The sequence below is a fragment of the Cyprinus carpio genome, unplaced genomic scaffold, assembly GCF_018340385.1.
Source record: "Cyprinus carpio isolate SPL01 unplaced genomic scaffold, ASM1834038v1 S000006026, whole genome shotgun sequence".
NCBI classification, from domain to species: Eukaryota; Metazoa; Chordata; class Actinopteri; order Cypriniformes; family Cyprinidae; genus Cyprinus; species Cyprinus carpio.
The window spans coordinates 1-9,914 of record NW_024878710.1 but is presented as its reverse complement, the minus strand read 5'-3'; the positions used below and the strand labels follow the sequence as shown (position 1 = coordinate 9,914).

The following is a 9,914-nucleotide window of genomic DNA, read 5'->3' as shown; positions in this document are numbered from 1 at the left end:
ATTTGTAGAATAGGATTTATACTCCTGCAATAAATATTTTTTGAGATTTTTGGTGTAACTAGTTTTGTTGTTTTTTGTGAGAGAGAGAGAAGGAAACAAAATACAAGATTGCAACTCCTAAAACATTTTCTTGATGATATATAAAAATAATTGCAGAAATATTCTCTACAAATACTACTGTCAGGTGTTTCTACTTTTTGCTACAATAATTTAGATACAATAAATGTACTGTATGCAAATACAACAAAGGGACATAAACAACTGAATATTCAGGGATGCAAACTTATCATATTTAAGTGAAAATTGTCATTTTGAATCTAAAATAGATAATTTATGCGGATTTATGTAAATCCAAAGAGTTTTTGAAAATGTGTGTAGTAAGTGGCAGTGATTCAAAGTAGTATGAATTTAATTTAGGTACCTGCTGAAAGCGAAGACTTCTTTCAAACGCCTCCTGTATTATATTTGTGTTTTGAAATTCATAAAAATGTGCTTGGGAAAAAGAAATATGATCAGAATATTCACTGACTATCGACTATTATGCAATCACTGTATAATCCATTCAAAATTAGGAGAACAGTGACAACCAAATTCTTAATTACAGGAGTGAATCTGATCAAATGTTCCGAGTCACTTCTTAAATTAAGCAGTGATTGACCCCTGCCCTACTAAGCTGTGCCAAATGTGCAACTTCACAGGGCCTCATGCTCTAAAGGGCCACGCTCCTGGCCTGTACTTTTATGTCTAATTTTTATTACTGTTTTTCCACCCATTTTGTACTTTGAAAGACTAAAATAGGCCATAGCCATAGACAGTATAAGACTCTGTGTACAAGAATGAGTAAAGCTTTTTTTGTTGTTAGGATGACAAACATTTTTAAAAAGTTAAACTTTTTAGGCTGGTCTAGAGCCCTGCATTTCACTTCCCGACTTTTTACTGCCCTTTGGGCCAGGCTTCAACCAGAATGATTATGATTATAATGAAAGAGGTTTTGTTTTTGATTAGTTTTATTTTTGTAAATTACAGTAATTTAAAGCTGTCTAATATATATGTATATATATATATATATATATATATATATATATATATATATATATATATAAAATGTATGTGAGGCATTTAAGCTGTTCGAATGAGTTTAGGTTCATTTTGCATTTTGCAACAAAAACTAAAATGCTCCAAACGCTTTTCTTAACTTAATAATAATAAAAAATAAAAAAAAAAACTATAAAATATACAATCACTTTGCCATTACATACAAAACTGAACTATTTTAATAGCTGGAACAGTAGTATAAAAGCTTTTTTGGGCGCAGGGGGAAATCACGGACTCAGGCCAGTAATTCTGATAAGCTGTCGGACACTGGCATATTTGGTACAAAATAACATAATAGTTTAATTCTTAAGTAAATTTCTTTTAATTTGTAACTTGAGACTATTTATATTAGCCTATAATTTCGTTACGCTACCTTTGTGTGTATTTGAGTGTAAAGGCATTTTCCGATATTAGTCTTTTTAGAAGCTTTGTATACAGAAGGTTTGTATGCTCTAAACATATTTGTAACTTTATATATTTGTATAAATAAAGAAATTTTGAGTAAATGTGATGTGTGTTTAATAAATTATTACTAATGTATCTATTATTAAAGGTATGTGAGATTTTTTTAAAACAAGCAGAAAATCAAAATTGTTTCAGTGCCTCGAGAGACATTGATTCTATGTTGTTTCTATGTCAGTTTGCTATCCGGGTGGTCTCCCAGCCTGACCAGCTAAAAACCATCTTAAAACCAGCTAAGACCAGCCAGTCTGACCATCTAAAAACCAGCTAAGTCCAGCCTGACCAACTAAGACCAGCTAAAACCAGCTTAAACCAGCTAAGACCAGCCTGACCAGCTTAAACCAGCTAAGACCAGCTAAAACCAGCTTAAACCAGCTAAGACCAGCCTGACCAGCCAAGACCCAGCCTGACTGACCAGCTTAAAACCAGCTAAGAACCAGCCTGACCAGCTAAAACCAGCTAAGACCAGCCTTAGTTCAGCTAAGACCAGCTAGTAAACCAGCTAAAAAAGTGGACACAAACCCTCTAAAAACCAGCCTGATAAACCAGCTATGACCAGGCTGGGAGACCAATAAAACCAGCCTGACCAACTCAGGCTGGTTTTTTCTCAGGGGAAGTATTTTTTATTTTTAAATCCGGCTTTTATTTTTCCTGATGATGCAAAATCGAAAGTAGCTTCACAGTTAGGCGGGAAAGCACGTGGTGAATATTGCTTTAATGTCTTTAATTTGGTTCAATAGAGAATGTAATAATGCCGCGTTCCAGGCAACCCGTAACCCAGGATCTATTTAAGAGATCAGTAACGACTGCTTCCTATTCTTGAAAACCACCGGGTTTACACTTTGATGAAGTGCTTTAAATTTCACTTTCAAATCAAAAGTGAACCCAAAGGTTAATTAATCGAAGCCATATAGGCTACTTTACTGTCATCTAATGGTAAAGATGAAATGCAGTTGTAGCAGCTGTTTTTACATCTGTTTCTTCAGTCGGTCCTTTAACGCCGTTTTGATTTAAAAAATCAAATACGGGAAACAAGTTTTTTGCAAACTATTGTATTATTTGCACAAAGCTTACAAAGCAAACTAGCTTATGTTAAGCTGGACTCATTTGAGGTTTATATAGCCTAAACGAAACCGAAAGTGTTGAAGGCGATGAATCCATTCGCAGTTCAGAAATAACGGGTGGAAAAAGATATATAAAATACACTTCATGATGAGTTTAGGTTATGAAGATGATGACGTTAAATTGGTTATTAAAACTGATCCTAGAGTAATTTGGAGGCGCCCATTTCCGTAAATCACAACCAGAAGTTCCCGCATATTAAAACAAAAACATTACTGTTTGGTCAGGATATAGCCTACTGTATCAGAATTATAACCTCACCTCTCATAGGAAAATTGATTAAGCCGACAGAATGATATGAATTTGCTAAAGATCTAACACAATTTAATTCAAGACTCAAATGAGCTGCATTTTTGAGCTTCAAGGCAAAATGAGAATGTCGAAACGGCCAGTTAATGCTTACGAACAAAGTCTACACGCAGGAAAGACCGTACATGAAACGAATTGGAATGAATCGCACCACGTGACAGGGTCGTAAAGGGGAGAAATAGAAAGTATTCTGCACAGCGTTCTGGGTGTTGAAGACCGTCCTACTGCAAGTAAGTTTTAAGATGTCCTTGATTAGAGTTAGTGATATGTGAATGAACAGTTAATGATTTTTTTTTTAAATAATGTATTACGGGGTATTTTTATTTTTTAAATCCCGTTTTTTATTTTCTTGATTATATGCGAAATCGAAAAGTAACTTCACGGTTAGGGCGGGAAAGTAAGCACGTGGTGAATGTTGCTTTAATGTCTTTTAATTTGGTTCAAAAGAGAATGTAATAAATCTGCGGTGATTAAATAGAATATTTCAGTTCACTTAGCCTACATTTATATATTCAGCCATTGAATTCTGACGTAATGACCCAATGCTGTATAAAAATGGTTAATTTGTTGCTTAAAAGTGAGTGCAAAATATATAAAACTGCACAGAATGTTCTAGTTTCCCTCTATTATATGTCCAATGCTAAAAATAATAATAATAAAAAGATGTATTTATGTTTCTACATTTTTACAGCTATATATTATGAAGAGTTGTCTGAAATACATCTTAACCTGACACTGTTTGTCATTTTTTTCACCTCATGTCCAGGTTCTGCTGAGCAGCTGAATGTCTTCAACACAAAGCTACCAGTCCTGTATGGCAGTTTAGAGCGAGGAAAGGACTCTCCATCTGAGATGAGTGTCTCAGTGGAACAGAAGTAAGACTGAGTCTGCTTTATAAAGAATAATTTTAAACACTAAATAAAGTTTTTAATATTGCAGCTCTTTTACTGTAAAGTGTTTATCATAAAAGTTCAGCTGAGATGGGTGAAAAAATGGGATAAAATTATGTGTTCCTTTTATAACTGTCTATAAAAATTCAAACACTTCTCTTTTAAGTCCAGAGTCCAGTTAAGATGTTGTTTGCACCTCAGTTACAACTTTAATTTCTATTTAAACATTGGTGATCTGCCAGGTCTCACAACTTTGTTCCTGTTTGTTTTGCTCTAACTCAGAAGAGTAGATCATATTTTTTGTTCAAACTGATAAAACCTGTCTTCATTAAAATGCGTGTTGCTTTTTGGATTAAAGTGTCTGCCAAATGCTAATGACATTTTTTCAGGACAGTTTGGTGGTGGTAATGTTAAAAAAAAAAAAAAAAAAAAAGACAGTTTTAAGTAGTTTATGTCTCTTTATCCAGTCAAAGTCAAAAGCGAGAAGAATATTAAGTTACTGATATCAAAAAAGATAAAAAAAACACTTAAAATAAGTACCTTCTGCCATTAAATGTTTCTTTTTCTCTCTTTCCTCTTTGTGTCATTAGGAAAGATCACACTCTCAGGTTTCCAGCTCTGAGTGTGTAAAGAGTGATCAGTTGAAAGGTGAACGACTTTTCAATGAAGAAACACCTATCAAAAGGTATTTCATGTATTTCTTATTGTCAGACACACATAGACTGTGTAAGGAAGTATTTCTTTTGACTTTATCATAACACTTTAGAGTTTTATTTCTCAAAACAGCAATTGATTAATAGCATTGTAATAGCTGTTGATGGAAGAAGAATAATAATGCATAGTTTTAGTTTGTTAAATTGTAACTTAAATTGTACTATTTTCAATACCATCTGAATGAAACCTCTTCAAACGAGACTGAGGAAACTACTTTGTTTTATTATTAGTGAAAAAATCGGGCCTAAATAAAGTTCCTTTCCAGTGATGAAACACCATCACAAGCTAAAAAGGTATTTTTATATTCTTTACATGCATTATTTACATTTCTTCACTGTTGTGTCTGTGGATTGAACTTGAATCTGGATTATACAGAAAACTATTGATTACAAACACTCTTTCTTCTGTCCATAGTCATTAGAAGGGCAATGCTCTTTCAAATGAGACTGAAGAATCTCTGCTTAATAGTGTTTCTCTGCTCTTGTCAGTGAAAGATCAGTTCTACCTGTGTCCAGCTCTCTCTATGTCTATGAAGTGAGTGACCATTCAAAAGGTGACAGACTGACCTTCAGTGAGAAAAACCCCATCATCTTCCAAAAGGTATTTTTATGTTTCCTCTCATTGTTAATCATGCATAAAACAGTATGACTTATTTTAAATAAATAAATAAAATATCTGCAGCTCAACAGTGAGTCTCAAGCAATTGGTTTGTCAAATCTTTGTCTAAGCAAGTTTGGTTCGGCTACAAGAATTTAACTTGGCCACCAAGAAAAATTGGACTGAGATCATAAACTTGATCATAAATCATAAACTTGAAGTCATTAAACCAAAAAGTATCAGAAGAAAACTCACTGATGGGGTGAGAAGGAGGGAATAACTCCCTTTGTAACTCAGTCATACTCGAGTCAATGGATAACTATCACCTCTTTTTCCTAACCATCTTTTCTCAGTGAACTATACCTCTTTTAATTGCAAAATATCGAAGACTATAATACTTTTCTTTAATTTTCTTCTTTAACTTGTGTTGCTATTAAAAGATCAGGTTCATGTGTATCATTTAGTGAGGAAATAATTATCATCGAACCAGAAGGGGAATTCCACATGCTTTGTTACATTCTTTTAAATTGTGTATATGCTTTAATTTAGTGTTTCATGTCTTCTTTTTTTTTATTGTGTACTAATATATTGTCTTTTTATGTACTAAAAGGGTGAAGCTTCAGAAAATTTTCTAATGAAGACAAAGTAAACTGAAATGATTAATGTTTTCACTGTGTTGTATGTGATAGAATCATGAATAATAATACAATAAATGTACAAGCCATACTGCATTTTAATTACCATTTTCCAACCCCTCTTCAAGTGAGACCGAAGTAACCCCCTGCACTTGAAACATTTTTTTTCTTCTTTGTGTCAAGGCAGTAATACAGTTACACAGGCAACTACAATACGCATAAATTCACCAAGGAAAATTATCTTGCAACCAAACATGAATATGTCCTTCCATTTATCTAATTACCATTTGCAAAATTAGACTGAAAAAAATATCCTGTGGCCATTGTTCTCTGTTCCTTTTGTGTCATTAGTGTAAGATCCGCTCACATGTGTCCATAGCCTCTGTGTCTGTGAAGAGTGACCATTCAAAGGGAGATGGACCAGACTTCAGTGAGAAAACACCATGTCACAAGAGGTATTTCCTATGCATTTCTCAAAGCTGCTTAGTGATCCAGTGGTTAACTATTTAATTAAAATAATCAATATTATTAAACCATCCAAGCCATATCTCAACCCCCAACCCCATAATCAAATTGTGTGATACAACAAATGAAGGTACAGTAGATTATTTTGTTCATTTATTTGTAGATTATTTGTTCATTATTTGTAGATTATTTGTTTGAGCTGTTATGTGAATGCTTGACAATATAGTTGGAAGCAAGAATCTCATGTAATAGCGTTTTTATTTCTATGTTCTTTGTGTCATTAGTGTAAGATCAGGCTCTCACATGTGTCCAGTTCCCAGGTGTCAGTGAAGAGTGACTGCCTCAAAAGGTCAGTGGACCTAACTTTTAGTGAGAAAAACATCACCTTCAAAAAGGTATTTATTGTGTTTTACATTACAGTGATTATTCTTGTTCTGACTCAATTGCATTGCTTGAGCAAAGGCTTAACAGATAGCATACATTTTCAGAAAAAGAACTCCAGAAAGCAGTCTGCATAACTTTAGTGACTTTTACTGGTGATTCTTCTTCTCATTTATTTTATGTAAAAACTACAAACAAGAAAAAAAATATGAATGAACATTATGTACACCTCTTTACATACACATCCATCGTAACATTATAGCGTTCTGCTTTTGTACATAGTTCCTTTTAACATTATTTAAAGTAAATGTACATGCCAAGAAATTGTATTCAAAATGAGATTATGTACAAAACAGAAGAGAAATTAGCAGTAATGCTAAACCAAAGTATCGCTAAACCAATGATGCAAATCATGTCTGTATATAACAAAATATAACAAATAACCGATCTACACTTCACTTTTAATCTACACAACATACTAAAAGCACTATTTAGCATGTAGAATTTAGCACCCTACAAGAGCATGGTATTTACAAGGTTTAAAACGATGGAAATTGATAACTCATGGGAACTGCATGCACGCTTCTTCTCGACTGCTTTCACTCAAGAGAAACTGAAAGTAAATGTCCAGTAGGTAGGCGGAAAAGAAACACCGCTTAGACATACAATCAACAGCGCAGTGATGTTAACTAACTTTTTCACTGTGGTTTATGTACTGGACAAGAATAAATCAGGAGAACACAATGTCTGCTTTTACTCTTTATTGAACTCAATCTTGGAGCTTTTATTACAGTACAATACAGCTACACAGGCAACTACAAGGAGTGCATAAATTCAACAAGGAAGGATCTTGTATCTAAACATGAATATGTCCTCCCATTTATCTAATTAGCTTTTTGGAAAATTAGACTGAAGAATCTCCTGTAATAGTGTTTTTCTCTCTGTTCTTTGTGTCATTAGTGTAAGATCAGGCTCACATGTGTCCAGCTCTGTGTCTGTGAAGAGTGACCATCATTCAAAGGGAGATGGGACCAGACTTCAGTGAGAAAACACCATGTAACAAGAGGTATTTCCTCTCTTCCTCCAACCATCTTACAGTGATCCATTGTTTATTTATTACTAAATTAGTTTTCAAAATCTATCATCATGCCTAACATGTGGTAGAGAATTAAATCGACATGTATGATTTAATTCTGTAAAGATTTCTGCTGAAATATTTGTCATTGTACTGCAATATCATCAAAGAAACAACTAACAAAAGGTATTTCTATATCTTTTGCATTATAGTGATGTTTATAGTTTAATCTTTAATGAACATATTTGTTTAGTTACACAGGTAGCCACAAAGGCTCATACATTCACCATGGAAATACAGAACAGTTAGTTTGCAACACAAGATCTCTTTTTAAATATGACTGGAGTACCTACTGTTTTTTTTTTCTCATTAGTGAAAGATCTGACTCGCATGTATCCAGCTTTGTGTCTATGGGAGAGTGACCATTCAAAGGGAGATGGACCAGAATTCAATGAGAGAAAACACACCATCCCTCCCCAAAAGGTATTTCATGTGTTCTGTTCTGTTTTTTTTTATATATATATTTTTTTTTATTTTATTTGTATTTTGTATTTTATCATAAAAACATTGTGTTGTGTTGATGTTTTCCCCATCAACCACTTTTCTCTGTGCCAATAAAGTACTGTAGGTAGCAGTAAGCAGTTGGTTTGGCAATGGTTTGATCATATGATACTTTCGACAGCTGTGAACCTGTTATTTTTTTATGTGATTTTCTTCTTTTGTGTGTGGTTTAGTAACAAAGGACAGAAGACCACAGTAAATATTGGTGCAGAAATTACACGGTGGGACGCTTCTGAAAGCACAAGAAGCTAACTGAACAGTGATGTGGAGCTGGCAACTTTCTTCTCAACAGGTGGGGAACACAATATACCACAGTTTACCTTTTCCACTTTATTACAACAAATTACAAAAACAAACTAAATAAACAAAAAAAAAAAAATCTACTTTGCCAAAAATTTTTAATTGCTTTTTTCCCTTAAAATAATAAGCCAAAATATGTAACAGTTTTGAAATGTAATGTGCTTTTTGAAGCAAACTGATCATGTGCAGTGATCCATATAACAATGAAAATATGGAAAACAATTAAAAAAATATTAAGTTAAATTCAGCAATCGCTCAATAAGAAGATACATTGAGTCATCAGGTTCATGGGGAATTAATATGCAACTGTATTAAAGACTGTTATTACAACAACCAAGAGGATAGTGCCCACATAACTCTGCCCCCCTCTTAGTAACTGAGCCAATAGTATGTATTTTGTAAAAAATCCACCTTTATTTTGTTTCTCTCCAGGGTTCAGTTTGAGAAATCAGACTCAAACTACAAGAATTACAGCAAATCAAGTAAGAATTTTAGAGAAAATCTTCTGGATCTTCTACAAGGCAAGTTAAAGTTAATAAATTCTGTAATTAATTAATTGATTTGATTGATTGAATGATTAATTAATTAATTAATCTGATGTTCTAGTAACAATACATCTTTTTTTTTACATTTCAACTCAAAAATAAAAATAGTATCATGATGTTTCAGCCATGTGACAAATGGCTGTGAATCCAAAAGCATCGCTAACCGAGATGCCAAAAATCATGTTTATTATTGGATTTGATCTATATAAGGTTCTTGGAATCTCTGTTTGTGTGTTTTGTATTCATTACCACTTCAATTCTTTGCTGGATGGAAACTTCATGAGTGCATTGCTTGCCTGTAATTTGTAATACACATAAATTGTTTATATTTTGTATATAATGCTTTCTTTAAATCTATAGGTAAGACATATTTTTTCTTGATTTGTTTTCAGGATCTTGAGAAAAAATAATTGTATTTCTGAAGAATGAGCTGGAAAAGTTTAAGAAAATATTAAATAAAGAGAATACACAGTACTTTGTGCAGGATTTTATTAGAGAAAAACGCGTGATATCAAAGAAGCAGCTCTTTTGATATCACACTCTACTTCCCTGGAGAGTATTATGAAGCCAATATGAGGCTGCAGATGTTCTACAAGGTAAGAGAGAGGTTCATAGGCATACCAATTTGTCATTGTCACTTATAAAATATAAAAATGGTGCATATCTTGAAGCACATCTTTCTGTTTTTGTTCTGTTCGTTTGTTTATTAGATGAGCTGGTCCTCATTCATCAGGAGACCACTAAAATCAAACCTGGAAGAAGC

General features: G+C 33.3%; 1 long non-coding RNA gene across 1 annotated transcript; it reads left to right on the top strand.

The window, feature by feature from the left end:
- The first annotated feature begins 6,166 nt into the window (after positions 1-6,166).
- LOC122143519 lies at positions 6,167-8,218 on the top strand. The gene is made up of 3 exons (XR_006159211.1): positions 6,167-6,279; positions 7,631-7,736; positions 8,119-8,218. It is a non-coding gene; the product is annotated as an uncharacterized LOC122143519 (long non-coding RNA).
- Positions 8,219-9,914: the final 1,696 nt, after the last annotated feature.